The sequence below is a fragment of the Canis lupus genome, chromosome 30 (genome assembly GCF_011100685.1).
Source record: "Canis lupus familiaris isolate Mischka breed German Shepherd chromosome 30, alternate assembly UU_Cfam_GSD_1.0, whole genome shotgun sequence".
In the NCBI taxonomy this organism is placed as follows: domain Eukaryota; kingdom Metazoa; phylum Chordata; class Mammalia; order Carnivora; family Canidae; genus Canis; species Canis lupus.
In genome coordinates, this window is record NC_049251.1 from 13,046,183 (window position 1) to 13,070,062 (window position 23,880).

The following is a 23,880-nucleotide window of genomic DNA, read 5'->3' on the forward strand; positions in this document are numbered from 1 at the left end:
ATACTCACTAACTCCATGAAGAATAGCGAAATGTCCATTCCTCTGTTATCTTTCTTTGCATATATTTATCAGGAAACATACACTAATGCACTAATTATGGCTATACTTTTATATTCCTATGTCAACTAAGACATGTCTCAGTCTTTCAGCTCATAACCCTTTTGTAAACTAAGACTAGAGACATGGCTGGATCAGCTCCATGCTCTTCTGTATACTGAGGAGAATCCCTCTATAGAATTGTACACTACTAATGGGGGCCTCTCCTGTGAATCATTCTGTATGTCCCCTGGGGCCTCAGACAGATCCTAACTCCTGGGCATCTTCAAAGAGCCCAGCTCTTCCCAGGTAAGGTTCATTTCACATTTCCAGATTAAGTTGCTAGTCCCTCTGGGATTTGGGAAAGAGGGGAAGTTGTTCTTAGCCTAACAAAAGGGACTTCATGCCTGACTTGTTCCCCAGGGAGAACAAACAAGGCCATGTTTGCCTTTACTAGTGCACATTTGCAAGCTGAAAAGGATGGGCATATTCATCTATTTCCTGTTTAGAAAGATGGGGTGCCCAGCTGGGGTGGTTACCAGGTTCACAATGAAACAGGCAAAATTTTGGCAAGGCTTTGGGAGACCTAGCAACAAAACCCACTTCCCCCACCCCTTTCTCATCCATTTGAAATGCAGGTTATTTCAAAGCAGCATGAAATCCATGGGAACTTCTTGTGCCCTTTCAACAAATCTGTTCCATGAAGGGAGATGACTCAGTGTCCTTTCCCCCAAAAGCTAGAGCCAACTCTGGCTACCAGCAGTCTTGGCTTCATAAAAGAACAACTTAACCCAGGTCCCCTCCCTGACTCCAATCAGTCTCCTTGCTGATTCAAATGGCATCAGAGAGGGTGTGTGTACTCTGCTTAATTATCACTGCCCTTCTGGAAATACCTTTTTGATGCTCTCTGTGTGGAAATGTGCTCATTTAAAAAAGGATACCTCTACTTCCCAAGTAAGAAGAGGCCAATGCAAATGATAGAATTCTTCTTCCTTTACATTGAATGGACTTTCTTTCTTTCTTTCTTTCTTTCTTTCTTTCTTTCTTTCTTTTTCTTTCTCTTTTCTTCTTTCTTTCTTCTTTCTTTCTTTCTTTCTTTCTTTCTTTCTTTCTTTCTTTCTTTCTTTCTTTCTTTCTTTCTTTCTTTCTTTCTTTCTTTCTTTCTTTCTTTCTTTCTTTTCTTCTTTCTTTATTGCAAATTGTGCAGATCAGCTCTGGCCAATTATGAACTGGTTCTGCTGACTCTTGGTAATTTGTCTGTTAATTAAATTGGGATTTCCTGCTTTCTGTGGTTCAGTAGAAAGGATTTATAAATTGAATGTGTGTGTATGTCTGTCTGTATTTCTCTTTTTATAAAATGTGTCTGCTTACTCTTTGTATTGGTCTGTAAACCAGTCTTGAGTTGGCCTGGAGCAAGAGTACTGATGGAAAATTGAGACCCAAAGACACATTTCATTGCCTGGTGGATGAGAGAAGTCACCCAGCCATGTTGCCTAATTATTCTCAGAAAGAGGAGGGGTTGCACATCTGCTCAGAGGAAATAGATCGCAGGGTCAGAGGTCAGAGGTCATTAGTCTATAAAACTTTATGACCTGTATCTGACAGTTATTTCTCTTGGATAGAAAAGCAGGCAATAGAAAACTGTGCTTATTCTCTTTCTTATCCTCTATCTCTCTCTGAGTTTAATTTTGTTACGTTCAATCCCGAAACGTTGCTTTCTCAGCATTTTGATTACTTATTCTTCCCTATCTTATTCCTTTTTTACTGTTTGCTCCAACATCCTATTTACCTCTTCTCAGTTGTGTTATTACTGTTTTATTTGTTTCTGTCAGCTCTTCGTCTTTCTCTAGGAACTTAACCATTAGCGACACTTTGCTTAATGACAAATTCCTGTCTCCTTGAAGAAATGTTGAATTAGATTATAGAGATAAACTGTTTTTGTGCTCTTGTGATTTTTTTCTATTATTAAGTTTATTTTCTTAATTCCATATTTATTTCTTTATATTTCTACATTTTACTTTGGCTAGATGAAGGGATATAGACAGAAGGGGAACAACAGCTATATAACTTTTCACATTTATTTCCAACTCTTGCTTCTATTTTATTAAAAAATATAAAAGGTTTAGGGGATCCCTGGGTGGCTTAGTGGTTTAGTGCCTGCCTTTGGCCCAGGGTGTGATGCTGGAGGCCCGGGATCGAGTCCCACGTCGGGCTCCCTGCGTAGAGCCTGCTTCTCCCTCTGCCTGTGTCTCTGCCTCTCTCTTTCTCTTTCTCTCTCTGTCTCTCATGAATGAATAAATAAATAAAATCTTTTAAAAAATAAATATAAAATATAAAAGGTTTAAATAAAAACTAGGCTAAAATAAAGATTTCTCAGCAAATTTAAGAATACAATGAATCTCAGCACATACTTCTATGTGATTTATTTGGAAGAACATATTTTTGAATATTAATGGGAATATGTCCATTTCAGTTCAAGCAATGAAAGGAATAAGAATGAAATAAAGAGTAAATCAGCAGAACTGAACAAACCTCACACATACTTTAAAAAAAAGTTAGTTTGGAAGAGAAGTAAAAGACATCAGAGGCAGAGAGAATGTTACAGAATGAGTTTGGGATGAATCCTCTTCTCTACATCCATCCCAACCCTCATAAACTGTCAGTTTATTGCTATGACATCTCAGCTAGATTGAAGCTCCTCTGAGGTAGCTCTGTGCCTTACATCTTCTATGTCTTGTCTCCAGCACAATTCCTGACACATGAGTGTTCATAAGTGTGTTCCCAATGAGTCAGTGACTGAATGGGATTATTAAGGATTTATGATAACGGGGCTCAGATTCCAGGGTGCCCTCTCCACCACTGATCTCTTATCTATTGAGTTGTAGCCCATGTCATACTTCTTGTGGTCCTCCCTGTGTGCTGTGTTTTCTCACTTGCGGTTTCACACACTGTTCTTTCTGACTGGAGCCAACCTCTTTCTCCACCTACCTTAACCTGCATGTCCTCCTGGGGGTTCAGTTTAGGTGACCTTCCCTAGGGAGTTAGGTGAAATATTATAATACATATTATCATATGTATTATAATACATAACATGCATTCAACTCTATTGGATTTGTCTATACCTCTCTCTAGACTAAAGGCTTCTTGCAGATAAAGACAATATGCTACATATTTCTGTATTCCCAGTGTCTAGCATGAGGCAGAGTAGAAACTCAATAATGTTTGTTGAATTAAAGAAAAAAAATGAATAACAAACAATGAAAAGAAATAGAAAGCAGAGATGAGAAGCAATAATGATGAGAAGGAATGTACTATTGGAAAGAGCTCATCTGCACTTAATCTGAGAGTACAAAGCATATCTTGTGGGAAAATTGCACTGATTTTGTTCTAGTGCCATCTTGTCTTGACCATTTGACTGGATATGTTTGCTGTACTGAAAAAATGAAAGTAAGTAAGAAGGCTGATTAGGATAGGGTGTTCAGTTGGACTGCAAATGACTAGAAGGCACATGACAAGTAGTATAGGTAGACATGCTCCTGGCCATGAATGGAAAGTAATTTGGTGGGTTGTCCCAGTCTATCTGCTAGAACTTATTCCCCATTAACTTCTATCACATTCCTTCTCCTTGGGTTAGGTCTATACTTTTATTGACTCCATGAAAAACCTTATTAATTTCTACTTTACTGCCTTTTCTCACACTGTTTCTTTTTTTCTTTTCCCCTCCTTTATTCCTAAAAAATCTGATATTCAAAGATCAGTTGAAATTTCTCTGCCCCCAGGCTAATTTAAGACTTCCAAACTAGTGTAAGCCTGTTATCTGTAGAACACCTGTAATAGTCCCACCCACATTACAACAAGCAATATGGGATATCATTATGAATAACATTGTATTGTCTACTGCTTTATCCACTCATTTTGTCTCCCAACCAAACTATAAACTCCAATTCAGGCATTACAATTCAGACTTTTTGTAATTCTTCAAAGCTCTTGGCCTGATACGTTATTTATTCAATGGATATTTTCTGATTAAGGAAAATGAGTTTGCAGATAACTTTTAAACATATATGTTTATAAAGTAACAAGTTCTTGGCTTTCTGATTGTCCTCCCAAAATTTTTGCCTTCTCATAAAATTTGGGGTATCCTGGTTCTATAATTTTATATGTATATGGGCATATAGATATAAATCTAGAGATGTAGAAATAGCTACTTCACTATTATATTGGAAACTTCAAATTCAAGAAGTTCTTATACTGGCGAGCTTCTTTTCTCTTATTCAACCCTAAGAGGCTATGATAAATAGTTGTTTACTGCCCTTTGAATAATAGACTGTCACAAACGCTACTTCTGGTTTTCTCCTTTCTCGGCTAAACAACCTTAGCCCCTTTAGACATTTAAATGCCATGAACAGATGCTCAATAATATTACTTGGTGGCTGGGCATAATTTATAGTGCTTATTTATGGAAGTAGATGAAAATAGAAGCATTATGTATTTTTAAAGCTTTTCTTTCACATATGGCATGCTTTATAGGGAGTGAGGATTTGGATGAATGGAGAGATGAATGCAGCTAATATTCTCATTTCAGTCTCATCTAAAAAGAGGGGAAACATACGAAACATCAGAATGAAAGCTAAAATGCACAAGATGCTATTTTACTATTAACTCAGACCTTTCTTATGCCAGATGGTGTCAGAGGAAAGCTTTTTGTTTTCTTCTTGATGGGCATCTCCTTTGAATTTTGCTAGCAAGACACATTTCCTCACTTCTCTGTATTCACAGACATTGTGGCCTTCATTCATGCACCTTTTGGATGTAGTAGCTGATTTGGCATTTCTAGGAATAGTATGCCTTTCTGATTGGTTTCTAGGAGGGGCAATTATGCTGCTTGATCTATTAAAATCTTCAAGGATTTGGATAATAATGCATGCTTCCATAATACCCTATAATAGTACTTACTACACTAACATGCCATTTATCTACTTTCCTGTCCCTCTGAAAACCATACCACACATTCTCAGTTATCAGGAACTCTTTCTGACTTATTTTTCTTTTCTTATCTGGCATACAACAGATGTTTACTAAATATTTTTTGAGTACATGAACAAATGAAGACCAGCAAATTTAAATCTACTTAGATATTTAAAGGAAATATTTATATTTTCTGGAATCATACGGGACAGAGGGAACATTTATTATAAATAGATGCCTATGCTGTGTCTGGAGCATAACATATATTACCTAATTTAATCCTTTCAAGAAATTCACAAGCTATTCTCTTTTGCTGACATTTGTCGGTTATTTACCTATGTGACATACACCGTCTATATTTTAAAACACCTTCTCATTTAATAATTTTAATGATCCTATGAAGCAGGTATTACTATTACCATTTTTAAAATAAGGGAGTTGAGGCTCAAAGAATGAATAAAGGATTTCAATCCATATCTGTCTAACTTGAAACCCCAAATAGTTCCTACTTTAACATAATGACTAGGATACAAAGTAGTTGTGGCATATAGGTTGTTTATGTGACTTTGCTGCTTTCTTTGTTTTTCCTCTAATACTTGTATCTAATACTTTCTCCCTATGTATCTTGCGTTAACTCCCTTCTAGACAGAAAACCTTATGATTCACTAGCAAATATAGAGAAACCTATTGGCCATCTTGTAGGCTGATAATCTAATATTAAGTCTATAAATATATTTTTTTGACTAACAATCCTTGGTCCAATAAATTGTGATCAGATTGTTAAAGTTACATTTTAGAAAGCTTAGCTACTTTTGCCTAAGGATCTGCCTTGGCAGCTTTTCCCAGAAGGGACCTGTGGATCTGGCAATTGCTCAAAATCTTATGAGTGGTCCAATTACATATAGAATTTGCTCCCATAGATAAGCATGAAGCCTTCATCAGTAGAGTAATTTTAAGCACAACTTTATTAAATTCTAATTGGATCTACTGGCTTAATTTAAGGAGTCATAGTAGACTAATTCCAATGTACTGTTACATTTAAAGTATCAACACAATATTACATGTAACCAAAAATGTGTGCATGTGCATGTGCACTCACTTGCACATGCACGTGTGTGTGTGTGTGTGTATGATGTGTATAGTAGGATAAGGGCAAGGATGTCCAAGCAGAGTGGTAGACTGGAAACATTATTTTAATCTTGCTTTCATACCTTAACAGACAGGTCTTGGTGCTGCCGTTCAAGAAAGACATAAGAGTAGAGAAAGGGGAGGGTAACTAAATAAGCAAACGAGAAAGAGGTTGCCATACTAATAAAACTAGATCCTAAGATGGAAGGAAACTTAGAGGTCAGTTAACACAACTTTTTAACCCACATGGAATGCCATTTCCATTGTCCTCAGGGAGTATCAACTATCATCAAAAGGCTACATCAGAAGATAATCATTCCTCATTTTGAAAGATGAAGACCAAGAGGAAAGAAATAAAAACACTAACAGGGGAAGGCTATGGATATGGTAAACATGGTTATAGTCTCCTGTGAGCAGAATATCAGACTTAAATGTACTTGAACCCAAGAGATGGCTGTGTGCTTGTGACATTTTGCTTGGCAGTGATGGAATGTGAATTGGACTTCTTGTCATGAGATCTGGATTTAAATCTAGGTTACATTATTAGCTAGCTATATAGCACTGAGCTGCACATGAGACTTCTCATGTATAAAATGAAGGGGTAGGGAGATCCTGGGTGGCTCAGGCAGTTAGGTGTCTGACTCTGGGTTTCAGATCAGGTCCTGATTTTGGGGTTGTGAATCAAGCCCCAAGCCCCACTGAGCATGGAGTCTGCTTGAAATTTTCTCCCTCTGCCCCTTCCCTAACTCTCTCTCACTCTCAAATAAAATAAATAAGTAAAATCTTTAAAATGAAGGGGTAGGACTCAATGATTCCTACATCCTTTTTCAGCAACAAATTACGTGATCCTAAAGAAAATATTTACTTCTGATAGTGGATCAGAAGTTACCCTGAGGTCATATTGACTAAGAATAAAAACAGTTTTTAGAGATGTGGATCTCAAATTATTATATTCTCCTCTACTAAAAATTATGTCATTATTGTGTCTTCCCCATAGGCCTGTTCAATATCTTCTTCTCTAAGCCCTATATTTTTCTTTAGAAGATCAACTTGCTTATTCCAGGACCCTACCACAGAGTCATTGTTGGTTTAGAGAAATGTTAACATTCACTAGAATAGCACTAAGGTTATTATGTACCTTGTACAGGCTATGCACTGACTGCACAAGAGCGCCAAACCAAAGTAGCAAGTGGGGCTGCAAGCAGTGTGCCTTTGTGTGGATGCATCACTTGAAAGCAGGCATGACTTTCTAATTCACTCTAAGGTGTAGTATGGGCTTTGGGTGTTCTGGGAGGCGGAATTCACCCATATGTTCCATGATATGAAAAGGTTTGAACTATACCAACACTATGAACATCCATTTCCTAATGCTGAACATGTATCAAAAACTAATTACAGGGAAATTTCTCTTTGGGGCTAAAAAAGGAATGATTATATCAGTTCCACTTAAGGGGTAAAACATTGTAGGCAGCTCAGATTAAACTTTGGCATCTACCTGTTTTGATGGAATATAGTTACATTATCATGGGAGGACACATTTTTTAAACAAAAATTATTGACTGAAATTTCCTCAGGGCTAACTTGCACTGAGTCCCTGCTGAATGATCTCAAAGGACTAAAGCAAATTACGTACACTGCATTAGGCCTTAGCATGCATACTACAAGCCAAAAGCAGATTCAAACATTCTCTGTAGGTACCATGCCTGGCAGAAAAAGGAAAATCTCATTGAAGCACTTGTTGATATTGCTTCTCCCTCATGAAGAGTTTGATAGACTTTTCTGCAGATACTCAGCAACCTATTTGTGGTTTGGGGTGCAAATGTGGTGTGTGAGGCTGCTCTAGCATTTCATGGAAAATGTAAATTGTCCAAGCTTCCTTCCAAATCAAATCAGACTGAAAATGGCTCCCATAGCTCTCCCTTCAACCATAAGATGTTCCCATTAGTGTCAATTAATGCTGAGACCCTGGCAGTCTGTATGCATGATTCATTAATGAGAAGCCTCATTTACAGCCAGGAAAGCAATGCAATGGAACAGCTGTAGTAATTTTTCACCTCCTGTACACAGCCCCATGCCCTGCAAACTGCTGACCTCTCACCATTGTTAAGCTTCTCTCTCTTTGGCCTATGACAGTATGTGCTCCAGGGACAGTGGACAATGGCCACAATGATGATGAAAACCTGCCAAATATTCCAGCTTCCATGCTTACTTGGGACCAAATGTGAGACTGTGACTCTAGCCCTCCCTTCTCAAATGAAATTCCTAATTCAATTAAGGACGGTACAGAGAAGCCAAGACCTCTATTACTCTGTAGCACATTGATTTTCTATAAGGTTCCCACTTCATCGACACCCTCTAAATCTGCAGAATATCCAGCGAGTCTTATTACTAACATGACTCCAGTAATCAAAATGGCTCAACTAATTTATAACTCTGCTCTGTGTCAGCGATGCTGTTTTTTACAATCTCTATCTACATATATTTAATTTTGCCTGAATATTTTGTTGGTATGACTCCAGATACCATAGTAATTTATTAAGTGGTAACAGACAAGTTAACCTTTTTTTTTTTTTTTTTTTTCCTATCCCGGTGCTTCTTTCCTATTCTCCAATGTAAACAGGAGTGCAAACAAGAAGTGGCTAGGATGCTGGGTGATAGCCATAGCCTCCCAAATCTACCAGTCAGAAGATTAGGGAGAAAGTCCCCCCATGTCCAAGAAGCTAAGTAATAGTAATGCTCTTCAAAATGAGAAAGGGGCTCTCTCTGCCTTTGAGGGATAAACTCTCAAGACCCAGCAATCTCTTTTATCCATGAACTTGGCAAACATCTGTTTGCCTACTCCTACCCTTCCTACCCCTAGAAGTAAGCAATGAGACATTCACCAACAGAGGTGTTTTAAGCCCTGCTTCGCTTAGAGCAGAATCAAAATCTAAACAAAAATATTTGGGTTTTAATTTTCATTTTCATTTATTCCAAGTGGGAGTTGGGCTAAAATATAATTGTGTACTTCCTACAAACAACAGTGTAAGTACCTTTGAAGGGGAAATGTTTATGCTATTTAAGAGAGTCAACTGTTTTTCAAGCACCATTAAGTCTTTTAGAAATAGAACACTTAAAAAAAAAAAAAAAGAACTAGAACACTTGATCAATATCCCAGAAGAGCTGTTAACAAGCATGTGACCTCAGACAAACCCCTAAACCTCTATAGGCCTCAGTCTGTTCATCTGTAAAATGAAAGCATTAGATTGGGTTTTCTCTATGGATCCTTATAGCTCTAAGAGACAGTGCTCTATGTGTTAATTGCAAATGATTCTTACCTGTGTGATAAAAATCAGTGGCCCACAACACTCTAGGAATGGAGGCTGTTTTCAGCTTTTTTTTTTTTTCCTCCTGGACGAAGATGGAAATAGCAATCATTACCTAGGGCCTGGGGAGCTCCTGGCTTGTACTCAGGCTTCCCAAAAAGTTGAGATGCATTAATTGGCTATCTTCTGGGTCTAAATTTGCTTCTAAATTGATTGGGGATTTTACATTTTCCCTATGAGATTCAGCAGTGGCTAGGTACTCAAAAGAAGTTATAGTTAAACAAGGAGATATAGTTCTGCTCCCTGGAGGGCTCTAACTAGAACAAGCCTCAGCCCTCCTCAAGCCTCTGGTAATTTTCTAGAGGATGGAGAGACTAAAAATTATCCAGGAAAGTTGGACATTTGTGATATGCTTAAATAAACTAGGGTAGAATTTTATATATTTCATAGAGCCCAGATGATGCTAAGTAAACAGAATTAACTATACTAAGATGTATCATTAACCGTCTGTACCCAATACAGCTAGGGTTATCCATGAGGCTATATCCTTTTTATGTTTGTGACTTGTCATTTAATTTAAATATGTGTTAATACCTGGAAGGATTCAGTGGCTATGATGCTTTTTAATGCTTTTTATTTTTTTATATAAAGCTATGTAGTCAGATTAAGCAAAGGTTAATAATATCAGTTTGTTCTTTTCAGAGCAAAGCAAAAGACCATGAACTTATGAACAGAAGTTTCATAGGGTTAACTGAGTCCTTAAAAATCTCTGTTGCAAAGGATGATGAGACTTTGGCTTCATTCCCTCAATGGCTATATCTGTGGAATAAGTGCTATAATTTCATTTCTTGTGCAAACTATTCAGATAACCCTTCATACAGAATTATAGCTCCTATTAAAAATGTGTATTCTTTCCCAAAGCCTTTTTCCTCTCTTGTTTTAATATGAAACAATTCAGAATTATATCCACGCATTGGGAAAGAATTATTATCCTTGTCAACATCCTTAGGGGGCCTGATTAATACAAGAACCACTTCCTACTGACTAATGATAGTACAGGCTGCAGTAGCCTTCCCCAAACAATTGTGTAATTCAAGTCCTTTGTATCTCATGTGTTTTTGACAGACCGGTCAATAATGTCTGCTGAAGAAAAGTATTTCTCTCAATTTCAATCACAAGTAACCTCTAAGGAAGTTCTCAAGTCTGGTAAGTAGGCTAGACTTAAAACATCAGACTCACTGGTGACATTCTTGCTTCAATAGAGACGTTGAATACCAAAGAGGAAGCTTATACAAGGGAATCTGGAATATGAATGACAGCAAAAGGTCATGTACTGCAGCACAGAAGAAGGCAACCAGGTGAACAGTGAAAATCTTAAATTCTTCCACATGATAATATAAAAAATAATAAAAGTTGTTATCTATGGAACATTTACCTCATGCCACAAAATCTCCTAAGTGCTTTAATATATTAGCTAACTTAATCCTGATATAAACCTTATGATGTAGTTAATAGGAGTATAATATGTAAAAAGCTTTCTCTCCTATTTATTGTAGTTGATATTGTTTTCCTTGCATTTTCCTACATGATTTTTTTATTTGATTTTTAAACACTAATGACATTCTGTCATTTGGGTCATCTGTGATGTTGTTCATTCATTCCAATATTGCAGACTTGGGTTTGGAAATTCTCCTTTGTAAAGAGTGAGCAGAGAAAATTCAGAATATATAGCAGGGGATAGGTATATGATAAGTATAAATTCTATTGTGTAGTTTCTCAGTGGTTTCAATTGCATAAGTGCTTATTATTTGATAGGTCTTTAGTTATGTTCGTGATTATGCCAAAATGGCAAATGATAGGTTTCATTCCTGTTATAGGCTATCTTGTGCCCCCCAACACCTCTACCAAATTCATGTTGAAGTGCTAACCCTTAACCTCAGGATAAGACTGTACAGAGACAGAGTCTTCAAAGATGTGACTAAGTTAAAGTGAGGCCCTGAGGGTGGACCCTAATCCAACCTGACTGATAACCTTTTAAGAAAAGGAAATTTGAACACAGAGACAGACCCCAAAAGCACAGGAACCTGCACAGAGGAAAAACCATGTGAAAAGGTAGTGAGTGGCCATCTGCAAGCCAGGGTGACCTCAGAAGAAACCAAGCCTACTGGCACTTTGATCTTGGACTTCCAGCCTCTAGTACTGTTGGAAAATTAGTTTCAATTGTTTAAGTCACCCAATCTGTGGTATTGTTCTAATTCAAGAGCCAGAGAGTGAAAACACAGGTATTAGCTATTTTCAGTGTAGCCCATTCCTGTTTATTTGGCTCAAATAAGTTTGCATTGAGGATAAAAACAGGTCTTAATATGCCCTTATGACACATATCTTGAAAGTGGTCAAAGTCATAGACCTAGATCCTATTTCCACACGTAATTTCATCTTGGTTATTTACTAAAAAGGCTGAAAGCCTATGATGAGTGTCTTAGCAGAAGAAGGGTGAGTTTTACAAAACTATCTGCATGAAATTCAGTGTTCTTCAAATGTAGGAACTACTAGATATTGTAGTAACCCATAGCCATGGATATCTCTGGGTCCACCCATGGTTTGGCTCAGTATGGTAATAGTATGAAGAATAACCTTTTATTTATTTAAAGATTTTAATTTATTCATGAGAGAACAGAGAGAGAGAGAGGCAGAGACACAGGCAGAGGGAGAAGCAGGCTCCATGCAGGGAGCCCGATGTGGGACTCTATCCTGCGACTCTGTGATCACACCCTGGGCCAAAGGCAGACACTCAACTGCTGAGCCACCCAGGCATCCCAAGAATAACCTTTGAATAGCCCTGCCTTTCTATGGTAGAGTTGGATCTTGAAACAAGCTCTCCTGATGCCCATGGAGTTTCTCACCACACAGGCTTAACAAATCTTAGAGAATTCTGGCATTCGAGTACTTACTAAATACTAATATGACTAGTAAGTATTGTGCTTTGGAGTAAGGGGAGAAGGATCTTAAGTAGTATTGACACTTAATTGAACTTTACTGTTTTTTTCTTTTGGGGGCTCCAGAGTCCAAAATTATTGAAATGCAGCATCTTGCTACATTATTATGCTGGGTACTCCTTATACATTCTGGAAAATGAGGCCAATTTTTAAGTGGTATCTTTTAAATATTTGACACAACCCTTTATGACAATGCCTTGATGAAAAACTCACAAAGATCAAAGCATACACTATCATTTTTAAACACAGGAAAGATACAATCACATGTCACACACGTGCATGTGCATGTAGACAAATACACACACACTCCCACAAACTCCCTCAGACACCACAGTTGGTTACCCATTGAGGAGCTTAATCACTTTCAACATTGAGAAATATTTTTTTATATAGCTGATCTTAATCTCCAATGCAGCAGTTTATCTATTTCTTCCTTTTAGGGCCTCAGTACAAAGAAGGAACAGCTGGTCCCAATTCTTTTTATGTCAGTTTTCACATACTGGGGGACTTAAAGTGGTGAAATAGGTCATTCCTGTAGATTACAATAGCAGACTTGAATTTTATATAAACTTGTTTCTTTTAGCTCCCTATACCTGGGAAAGAGAGAAGTGGGGAAAAACTAGTGTTTGACAGGATTTCATACATTGGCCATAATCATCTTTTTCTATCAAAATTGAAAAAAGTCAAATCAGATTTGTCCTAATTCTTTAGTCAAATGTCTAGGGAAAAATACACAGAATAATAGATAAAGTATCTTCTGTTTGTAATTAAAGAAAACTCATGAAAGAGAGATGACTAGGTCCCTGGGGCTCTTTCTGTGTTGTTCATGATTTGCTAAATATGTCTTAAACACTTACTACAAGCATTTTATTAAATATTAGTGACCCTTGTAATTCTTGTGTTATGATAGCCCAGTTAGAACAAAATAGGTCAAACATTATTCTGGATGTTTCTATGATGGTGCTTTTGGATGAGATCAATAATGAAATCTGTAGAATGAATGAAGCAGATTGTCCTCCTAAAGTGTGTGGGCCTCATCCATTTAAACTGAAGTCTTGACTAGAACAAAAAGACTGACCCTCCCCTTAATAAGAGAGAATTCTCCCTGCCTAACTCCCTTCACACCTTAGCCATTTTCCTGCCTTCAAACTTAAACTGAAATATCAGCTCTTGCTGGGTCTTCAGCCTACTGCCCTTCAGAAATGAACTACAACCATCAACTCTCCTGGTTCTCAGGCCTTTTCTTTTTTTAAAAGATTTTATTTATTTATTCATGACACACACACAGAGAGAGGCAGATATACAGACAGAGGGAGAAGCAGGCTCCAGGATCCATGCAGGGAGCCCAATGCAGGACTTGATCTTGGGTCTCCAGGATCACACCCTGGGCCTAAGGCAGGTGCTAAACCACTGAGTTACCTGGAGCTGCCTTTTTTTTTTGAAAAAAAAAAAAAAAAAAGATTTTAAGGCCTTTGACTTTGACTGGAACTAAACCATTAGTTCTCCTGAGTTGTCTTCTCTGTCAATTATGCTCCAGATCTTGGGATTTGCCAGTCACCAGAATAGCATGAGCCAATTCTTTATAAATATCACCAATTTAATTCCTGGACTTATGAGTCCTACTATGGGAGAAACAGCGCCATATATTGGTTACTGATTCAAAGCATATACAGTCTTTTGGAGAACCTTGCCCCTGCCCTGCAAGGTATTGCCACCTGGCTGGTGCTATAAATGAGTCTTCAATAGGCCATTCCTTCATGCTGTCAAGCCAGGCTGCTTCAGGATGGTGGGGACACCCAGTGTTTGGAGCATGGATCCACATTTCAATGAGAAATAGGTTGCCTCCAAAATCCAAAGGGGCCCACTAGGCATTGTGCTTTGTGTGTGTGTTTGTGTGTGTGTGTGGTTGTTGGAAGTACCAGATGCAACAACTTATCATTCATCTTGAGAGGAGTATCTCGACAGGCCCCACAGCAAGGAATTTCACCGAGATATAAGGCCCCTAAATTTTTGTTGGGTTTATATCCTACTCCCTGACATGCAAGTATCTTACCAATAAGTCTAGAGTCATTGCCACTTCTTGTTCCCTCAGCCAAATCAACATAATGGACCAGTGTGATATCCTATGGAAGAGAAAAGCAATCAAGATTCTTGTGAACTAAATTATGAATGTAAAACTGAAGAGTTGGTGTACCCCTAAGGTAGGACAGTAAGTGCATATTGCTGGTCTTGCCAGTTGAAAGCAGTCTGCTTCTGGTGGTCTTTACTAACAGGTATGAGGTTAAAAAAGCATTTTCTAGATCATTAGCTACATATCAGGTACTAGGGGATGTGTTAATTTGTTCAAGAAATAAAATCACATCTGGTGCAGCAGCTGTAAGTGGAGTCACCATCTGATTAAGCTTACAATAATCTACAGTTATTCTCCAAAATGCATCTGTCTTCTGCACAGGCCAAATAGGTGAGGTGAATGAGGATGTGGTGGGAATTACCACCCCTATACTAATGATGGCACTAATCCCTTGATTTCTTTTAGAAATAAACTATTGCTTTTGGGTTACTGTTTTCCTAGGTAGAGGCATTCTGGGAGTTTCCACTTGGCTTTTCCCATGATAGCCCTCACTCCACAAATTAGGGAGCCATTGTGGGGATTCTGGCATCTGATGAGCATATCTATTCCAATTATGCACTCTGGAACTGGGAAAATAACTGCAGGATGAGTTCATGGACCCACTGGACCCACTGTGAAATGGACCTAAGCTAAAAATCCATTGATCACCTGACCTCCATCAGTTCTTACTCTGACTGGCAGATCATAGTAATATTTTGGGTCTCCTAGAAATAATGTCAGTTCAGAACCAGCATCCAGTAGTCCCTATGTCCTTTTCTCAAATGTTCAATTTCCTCAGTGAGAAGCTTTAGGTGCCTTTGGGGAAGACTGGGAGAAAGAGTAATAGTATACATTTTTGGCAATGTACCTGAATTTGTCTGTCCTTAAGGGAACATGGCCCCCCCTTCATTCAAGGCTCAAATCTGGGAATTGACTGGGGAGCCATGACTCTGTATTTTTATGATTCTGATTAGACTTTCATGCACTTGACCTAGAACTTTTCTACTTATACACATCAAGTAAGAATTTAGCAGGTTTCTTATCTATTTTACTTCTAGTAACACCATCACGGACTAGTCAACCCCATAAGTTTGCATGAGTCAGACTATTCTGATTGCTGCTCTGACCTTGCTGTCCATTAAGATAAGCACAACCACCTTGCCTTTGGTGTTTGAGTGCTGCCACCCCATGATCTAATTAGTCCCAACATTTAAGTTTAAGCATTTAAGTTTCACAATTCACAATTCAGTAACTACAGTTGGCATTGTACAGAGAAGATGAATCACAAAGCTCTTCAAAAATGCTGGGACTCCCTCCCAAATTTATTTCTCATAGTCTTGTAAAAGGTTTGTCTTCTATACCCTCCCAGGGTGGATGAATAGGTTTCAAATGACAAATCCACTCTAACATTCCAATCTCCCTAAGCTTTTGAATCTCTACAGCTACATTAAACCAAGGCAAGCCTGGCATTTCTAACTTGTTCACTGTGGGTACCTTTTAGTCCATGTATTAGTCAAACCAAACTGTTAGAACCCTTTCTAATTCGCTGAGATGTAACATTAGATGCAGAATCTCTGCTTAGTGAGCCTCTATTAATAAATTCTCCCTGGTCCAACTTTGTGTTCCTTCTATCATTATCGCACACCTTTAGTACTCAGTCTCACACATTTACTCCAATTTTTGTGCGTTTAAGTTAGATAACTCAAGTAGTTCTTTTGGAGTGTAGTGTACCTCCTCACAGGTCACACTCTGTACTTGACCTTAAGGGACCTGTTGGGATTTGAGTGTAGTTAGGTCTAGAAGCAAAGAAGGGTTCATCCCAGGGAGAATTAGCATTATTTTGCATGGGAATTACCTCAGGGGAAGCCACTACTGGTTCCTCAGGCAATGCAGAATTAATCCCCTCAGAGTGGGTGAAAAGGCTATTTCCACTGGCAAAGAAAATGTATCAGAATGTGAAGTTCAATGTTTCCAGTTTTATCAGCATCTTCTCATATATCCCCAATACAACCCTTAGTTTCCCATTCCTTCTCAATCAATGCCCTCACTTTAATAGTAGACACTTGTATTATAATCTAGCCAGGTGCTGGATGAGATTCTGGTTTGATTTTCAGCAATTTCAGTCTTCAACCTCAGGAGATAAAGGTTTCCTTCAGGGAACACAGAAACTTTTAGGTCATTTATACGGCACTTGAGTTGGGAATTTGAATCTCTGACTTCATCCTTTTCTTTCTCTGCTTTGTCTAACAACATTAGGAGCAATAAGACAATCTCATTATATTTGTTATTTGTTAGTTGGACCAAAATGTTTAAAAGTATCACATGCACAGCTATCCAGATCCTTGCTTCTTATAGGTGGATGATTAGCAGTATCCAATGGTGGTATTTGTGTATCTCTATTATCAGATAACACTTTGGGCTATCAGTGCTCTCTTCACTATTGGGAATAGAGTCATTAACATTTTTAAATTTAATCAGACTACAGAGCCAATTCCAGAAACCCCAGAACCAATTTAGAAAAACTCATTCCTAAAAGTCTGTTTCTCTAGAACCACTCTCTCTGTACCAAAATTTCACTAATAAATCCACTAATGAATCCTATTAAATATTTAGTAAAAAAAAATCCAAAAACCAAAAAATAATTTTAAATTATTTTAGTTAATAAAAGAGGAGAGAATATCTCCTAACTAATCTGATGAGGACATCACAATTCTAATAAGAAAATCTGACAAAGAACAAATATTACCAATGGAGCAATAACCCGCATAAACATGGTGTAAAAATCCTTAACAAAACATTAGCAAAGCAAATGCAGCAATTTCTAAAAATGATAATGCATCATGGCCAAATGGTATTTTTCCAAGTAACTCAAGATTGTTTTATTATTTAAATTTCAACCAGTATAATCCACTATAGGGCCAAATGAAGGAGGAAAAACACTATGATGTGTTGAATATCATTATTTTAATATATAAAGCCAAAACATATGACTAATTATAAAACCCATTTATGATACAGAAAAAAAAATCTCTTAGCAAGCTTGGAATGAGAGAACTTCCTCATCCTGATAAATGGCATCTATGAAAAATCTACAACTTACATCATACCAAATATTGTACCTAAGATTGGGATTTATGTATGGTCTGCTCTTAACACTTCTAGTCAATGTTTTATTGTAGGACCTGGCCATTGCAATAAGTGAAGAAAAAATAAATAAAATGCATGTAGATTGGAATGGAATTAGTTAAACCATCCCTCTTAAGAAATAACATGACTACTTTGGGTAGGAAAAAAAAATAAGGAATTAAAAACAATATCAACTTCTTAAACCAATAAGTGAGGTTCATAAAACCTGAGGATATAAGATTTATATACAAAAAATTATATTTATTATATACTAGGAGCCAACAATTGGAGAAGAAAAGTTTCAAAATTCACTTTACAAATGGTCCCAAGACAAGTGAATATTCACATGGAAACAAAAAACAATTGAGACCATCTACAAGTTAATTTCAAAATTTGTTTCATATAAAAATATTCATAAAGTACATAGGAATAAAATTTTAAAGTCAGGCAAAACCTCCATTTTTAAAAACACAGAACATTACTGAGAGAAATGGAGATGCATACCCATAGCTTGAGAGATCCAATATTTTTTTAAATATTTTATTTATGTTTTTGAGAGAGAGCAAGAACACAAGCAGGGAGGAGGAGCTGGCAGAGAGGGAGAAGCAGACTCCCTGCTGAGCAAGGAAGTCCAACTCAAGGTTCAATTTTGGGACCCTGAGATCATAATCTGAGCCAAAGGAAGATGCTTAACCAACTAAGCCACCAGATGCCCCAAGACCTAATATCTTTAATATATGGTAGGCTATTTCCCCCAAATTAATCTACAGACTGTATTAATCTCAATAAGAAACCCAACAGGTATTTTTATAGAAACTGATAATCCTGTATTAAAATTTATATGAATATGCAAAGGGCCTAGAATTTTTTAAATGATCTTGAAAACTAAAAAGAAAAAAAGTTGGGGATCCCTGGGTGGCGCAGCGGTTTGGCGCCTGACTTTGGCCCAGGGCGCGATCCTGGAGACCCGGGATCGAATCCCACATCGGGCTCCCGGTGCATGGGGCCTGCTTCTCCATCTGCCTGTGTCTCTGCCTCTCTCTCTCTCTCTGACTATCATAATTAAAAAAAAAATAAATAAAATCTTTAAAAAAAAAAAAAAAAAAGAAAAAAAGTTGGAAGGTTTGCATTACCAGACTTCAAGACTTATTATAAATTATACTAATCAAGAAAGCATGTCATTGTCATTAAAGACAGACAAATAGATCAGCAGAATGGAATAGAGGATCCAAGTGAACACATATTAATATAGAAAACTGACTTGCAAGGAAGGTGCCAAGTCACTTAAATGAAGAAAGAACAATCTTCTCAACAAATGGTCCCAGGACAAGTGAATATTCATGTGGAAACAAAAAACAATTCACACTACACACAAAAATTAATTTGTGCCTAATGATAGGCACATAAAAATTGAATCTAAAACTTTTAGAAGATAGTATATAAGAATATTTTTTATCATTATTAAAAACATTAAGAACATGAATAGGCAAGCTGTAATATCAGAGAAAAGTTTTAAAAGATATCTATTCATAAAACGTATCTGACAAAGGACTGTATCCATAATATACTAAGAATTTCCATGACTCAATAATAAAATAAATGTTAACCCAATAAAAATATGAACAAAAGATGTGAAAAGATACATCACAAATTGTGTTAATTAGTAACACAAATGGTCAAAAAATATATAAGAAGGTGCTTGGCATGATTGATATCAGGGAAATGGAAATAAAAATGTCATATTAGTAAATACCCAGTAAAATGGCTAAAAAGTAAAAGACTAACAACCCTGATATTGTAAGAACCTGGAACAACTGGAGCTCTTACGTTTTGCTGGCAGAAATGTACAATGGGGATGCCTGGGTGGCTCAGTGGTTGAGCATCTGCCTTTGGCTCAGGTAGTCATCCTGGGGTCCTGGTATTGAGTCCCACATCAGGCTCCCTGCAGGAAGCCTGCTTCTCCCTCTGCCTATGTCTCTGCCTCTCTCTGTCTCTCATGAATAAATAAATAAAATCTTAAAAAAAAGAAATGTAAAATGGTATAACCACTTTGAAAAAATTTCACAGTTTCTTTTAAATTGCCTATTCTTTGACCCAGAATTCTACTCTTAGTTATTTATCTTAGAAAAATGAAAACATATGTCCACATGAAGTCTTGGACCAAAATGTTCATAGTGGCCTTAATCACAGTAGCTAAAAAGTAGAAATATTCCCATGTACATCTGCAGAAAAATGGTTAACATGCTACTTGTATAGCCATAAAACAAAATATCACTGAATAATCATAATGGTTTATTGATTTGCTCAACAACATGGATGACTCTCCAAAATAATATGCAGAGTTAAAGAAGTAAGACACAAATAGTACATGTGGAATGATTCCATTTATGTTAAATTTAGAAATGGCCAATTTATCTAAGGTGAAAAGAAAATCAGAATACTATTTGCCTGGGCTGGGGTGAAGGGCATATGAGTGGAATAGGACACAATAAAACTTTCTGGGGAGATGAAAATGCCCTATATTATGATAGAGGTGTGGATTGTGGGTTATTCGTTTGTATCCACTTTTTAAAATTGTACACCATTATTTATATAAAGCTATCTGCAGTTTCACTCTTTCTGGTTTCAGTTACCTGAAGTCAGCAGTGGTCAGGAGCAGATGTCCTTCCAGGATATCATCAGAAAGTTAATAGTAGCCTAATGCTATATCACAATACCCACACCATTCACCTCACTTCCTCTCATCACATAGGTATTTTGTCATCTCCAATCATCACAAGAAGAAGTATGAATACAGTAATAAGACATTTTGAGAGAGGCAGAGAGAGACCACAGTCATATAACTTTTATTATAGTATTTTGTTATAAATGTTCTATTTTATTATTAGCTATTATAATCCATTACTGTGCTTAGTTTATAAATTAAACTTTATCATAGCTATGTCTGCATAGGAAAACAAAAAACATAGCATAGTGTTCAATACTATCCACGGTCTTGAGCATCCACTGGAGGTCCTGGAAAGTATTCCCCATGGATAAGTCGGGAACTACTGTATTTTGGTATATGAATTTTACCTAAAAAAAAGAGAAATTAACATACTACTACTACTATTAATAATAATAAATTGGTGGATAGAAAATGGATGAAAGTATAGAGAAAATAAGAATGGAGAAGTATTGATAACTGTAGAAGCTAGATATTAGGTCCATGAGATTTCAGTATACCATTTTTTTCTACTTTTTAATACAGTTTTAGTTTCCTACAGTAAAAAGTTAAAAATAATTTGATATGCAATACAAATAGTAAGATGAAACATGACAATGATTGGAAAGGGGTTATCCAGTAATCATTTAAAACTCAATTCCTGGGGTATTGAGTCTGGGTTGCTCAGTGGCTGAACATCTACCTTTGGCTCAGGTCCTGATCTGGGGTCCTGGGATCAATACCCACATCGGGCTCCCTGGGGGTTGGGGGGGAGCCTGCTTTTCCCCCTGCCTATGTCTCTGCCTCTCTCTCTGTGTCTCTCATGAATAAATAAATATCTTTTTAAAAAAGCTCAATTCTTTAATATATATTATCTAAAAAAATAAATCTAATTGCTTATGTATTATGTTTAAAAATGACAAATACCCACCATTTGCTTCAACGTGGATGGAACTGGAGGGTATTATGCTGAGTGAAGTAAGTCAGTTGGAGAAGGACAAACATTATATGTTCTCATTCATGTGGGGAATATAAATAAAAGTGAAAGGGAATATAAGGGAAGGGAGAAGAAATGTGTAGGAAATATCAGAAAGGGAGACAGAACGTAAAGACTGCTAACTCTGGGAAACGAACTAGGGGTGGTAGAAGGGGAGGAGGGCGGGGGGTGGGAGTGATTGGGTGACAGGCACTGGGGGTTATTCTGTATGTTGGTAAATTGAACACCAATAAAAAATAAATTTAAAAAAAATAGAAGATTTTTTTAACTTAAAAAAAAACCAACTGGAACAAATCAATTATAAGAAGACAATCCAATTAAATTGAGGCAAAAATTTGAACAGAAACTTCACCAAAATATACAGATGGCCAGTAAGCATGTGAAAATATGCTCAACGTTATTAGCCATTAGGGGAATGAAAATTAAAATCACAATGGGATGCCACTATTCACTGATCAAAATAGCTAAAATGAAAAACACTGACAATACCAAATGCTGACAAGGGAATGGAACAATTGGTGGGAATGCAAAGTTAAACATATACTTCTTCAATTACCTAGCAATTTCACTCCCAGATTTTAACACAAGGAAAACAGAAGCATCTGTCCACACAAAGACCTGTAAAAGGATGTTCATAGCAGTTTTACTCATAGTAATAAAAAAATTGGTAACAATTAAATATTTATCAACTGGAGAATAGGTAAACAGATTTTGGAGTATCCATAAGATGGAGTGCAATTCAGCAATAAGAAGGAAGAAACTAATGATACTTACATCATGGCTGAATCTCAGTAGCATTGTATTAAGTAAAGAAGCTAGAAATAAATATTACACATTCTGTAACTCCATTCATATGAAATTCTATGAAAGGAAAATAATCTAGTGATGGAAAGCTGATCAGCAATTGCCAGGGTTCAGTAGGTGGGAGGAGGAAATTGGCTGCAAAGGAGTAGTGAAAACTTGTTAGGATGAAGGAGATGCTTTGTGTCGTGATTGCAGAAGCCATACCATAGCTATGCGTTTGACAAAACGTATAAAATCAGATACTTTAAAAGGGCAGATTTTACATATTAAGAAAAAAACCATTGAGACTGTATTTTTACATACTGAGAATCTATCTTCTGTGGGAGGTTTAATTTTCTCCCTAGTACTGATTCTGACAAAACAACAAGAGTAATCATAGAAACTACAGCCGTATAAAAACCCACTAAACATGAAGATGAAGAATGGAAACCAGGCTTCTACTTTGGCACAAGCACTGCAAGTCTCAGGAAACACTAACATCTGCTTAAACTCAGTCCTATATTTACTCAGTCATGGTAAAACCTCCTCCCGTTGAAATTGCTAATGGACTGTGTGCCTTTAAATACACAGTTCCCAAATCCATTCTAAGTAAAGGCCAACTTCCCTCTTGCTGACGGTACCTTATGGTATCAAAGTGCTTCTGCAAGAAGTTGTTGCATAGTGCTTTTTCACAGTTTTCTGTCTTCCTTCTGAGTCACAGAAGGAGAAATAGCTCAGTTGTTGATATCTGAATGGGTGAAAATGAGGCACAGAAATAACTTGTCTATATTGAGAGACAAATGAAGCTAAAAAGGCAATCATTTGACTAGTGGGATCAACCTACCCACAATGCTTTTTTAAAAAAGTTATTTTAAGGATGAAAAATTCAAAATGTATCTTAGTAGTATCCCTGAGAATTCAGGAGGTGAGTACTCTCATATTTTTTAAGCTGTGAGTTACCATTTTTTTGTACCAGGGGTCGTAGAATGCAAAGGGGAAAATGGGATTTTTGGTTTTTAGTAAATCCTCACTTACAGGAAACTGGCAATTCCAAGCTGCTGACAGTTTCCTAACAGTGTTTATAGCCAATTAGGATAGTTTGGCAGGAGCACAGGAAAGATCTGACAGAGAGGATCTAGGTTGAGCCTGCTGCTAAACTCAGTGCCCAAAGTCACCCTTCTTAGGCTCCTTATCAGAGCTGTGTCCTAGCAACAGTTATTTCTAGAAACAAGAATGTGTGTGTGTGTGTGCGCGTGCGTGCGCTGGGGGAGGTACTGAAGGGAATACTGGGAAGACAGCGTCTTCATGTTTTCTCTATAGTACTCAGCTGGGTATATTCACCATATTAATTAAGTCTGCCAGTCATATGTCAGAATTTGGTGGCAAATCTCTCTCACTTTCCCATCATGCATCCCAGTATTCTCCCTATGGCACCATTTGGCCTCCAGCTAAGGCAAGTGCCATGTTAGAAGGGACTGGCAAGGGAAAGCAAGAAGACCTTCTGGCCATTCCAAAGAACCAGGATAAACCAAGCAAATAGTGATTATGGAGATGTGAAAAAGTTGAAGATCCAAGAACAATTCAAGTGGCAGAATTGAAAGGTCTTGGTGACCTAATTGGCTGTGGGAATTAAACAGAGAATTCTTGCCTGAGCAACTGGGCAGAGAACAGCATTTTTCACGGAACTAAAAAACAAAAAAAGTTGTTAGCTGGGTCAAGAGTAACTG

At 37.2% G+C, this 23,880-nt stretch overlaps 2 long non-coding RNA genes across 6 annotated transcripts in view; both read right to left on the minus strand.

The window, feature by feature from the left end:
• Nucleotides 1-23,880, minus strand: part of LOC111093405 — a 108,721-nt gene that overhangs the window by 83,726 nt on the left and 1,115 nt on the right. For 2 of the 5 annotated variants that reach the window (XR_005381346.1, XR_005381344.1), the window contains exon 2: nucleotides 14,487-14,556. This is a non-coding gene — a long non-coding RNA (uncharacterized LOC111093405). Of the gene's footprint in view, nucleotides 1-9,449; nucleotides 9,523-14,486; nucleotides 14,557-16,398; nucleotides 16,490-23,880 lie in introns of those variants that run through there. The other 3 variants (XR_005381348.1, XR_005381347.1, XR_005381345.1) reach the window with 2 other exon arrangements.
• Nucleotides 20,582-23,324, minus strand: LOC119866829. Its single transcript, XR_005381349.1, has 3 exons — nucleotides 22,795-23,324; nucleotides 21,927-21,988; nucleotides 20,582-20,744 (listed from the first exon to the last, which is right to left on the minus strand). It is a non-coding gene; the product is annotated as an uncharacterized LOC119866829 (long non-coding RNA).